This window comes from Canis aureus, chromosome 31 (genome assembly GCF_053574225.1).
Source record: "Canis aureus isolate CA01 chromosome 31, VMU_Caureus_v.1.0, whole genome shotgun sequence".
Lineage (NCBI taxonomy): Eukaryota > Metazoa > Chordata > Mammalia > Carnivora > Canidae > Canis > Canis aureus.
Window position 1 is genome coordinate 34326490 of NC_135641.1, and position 1015 is coordinate 34327504.

General features: G+C 33.3%; 1 non-coding gene across 1 annotated transcript; it reads left to right on the plus strand.

Moving 5' to 3' along the window:
• Positions 1-593: 593 nt before the first annotated feature.
• Positions 594-700, plus strand: LOC144302779 (U6 spliceosomal RNA). The gene has a single exon (XR_013369836.1). It is a non-coding gene; the product is annotated as a U6 spliceosomal RNA (small nuclear RNA).
• Positions 701-1015: the final 315 nt, after the last annotated feature.

Below are 1015 nucleotides of genomic sequence, written 5' to 3' on the forward strand. Positions count from 1 at the left end.
CCCTACCTCACACCATGTACAAAAGTTGTGATAAATGATACACCCAAACATAAAAAGCAAAAACTATAAATCTCATAAAACAGAGGATAATATCTTCATGACTTGGAGACAGACAAATATTTCTTAGACAAGAGTCAAAAGCACCTTAAAAAATTTAAGCAAGTAAATAAAAAAATCAGACATAATTAAATTTTTTAAAAATGCTACTTGCCAAGTAACTGTTAAAAACAATCAGTAAATAAGCCACAACCTAGAAGAAATTATTTTTAAAATGTATAGCTTAAAAAATAAAAACAAATCACATACATAAAAATCCCATGTGACAATAAAATGACAAATAAGCCAATATTTTTTTTTTTTTAAAGCAAGTGCTAGGGCACCTGGGTGGCTCAGCGGGTTGAGTGGATAAGAGTCTGACTCTTGATTTCAGCTCTGGTCATGATTTCAGGGTTGTGGGATGGAGCCCTCACATGGTGCTCTGTGCTCAGTACAGAGTCTGCTTGTCTCTCTTCCTCCTCCTCCAGTCACTTGCTTTTTCTGCCTCTAAAATAAATAGATAAAATCTTAAAAAGAGAGAGAGAGAGAGAGAGCAAGTGCCCACTTTGGCAGCACATATATTAAAATTGGAACAATATACAGAAGATTAGCATGGCCTCTGTGCAAGGACGATATGCAAATTCATGAAACATTGCATATTAGAAAATGAGCAAAACTCTTGAATAGATATTTCACAAAGTGAGATATACAATAGGAGTTAAGAAAAAGAGAGAAAAACAAATAAGAAAATGAACATTTGTCATAAAGGAAATTCAGGTTAAAACCCTGATAAAATTGCTCTACAGAACTAGAAGTTTGGTGGAAATTTAAAAGTCTAGATATGAAAATAATGCCAAGTAGGAAGAGTTTGTGTGTAATGGGTTTGTAAAATGATATAGGACAATGGATAGTGCTTTGGCATTGTATTAAAAAGACAACCATATAGCTGTTCTATGGCATATAGATTCTACTTCTAGGT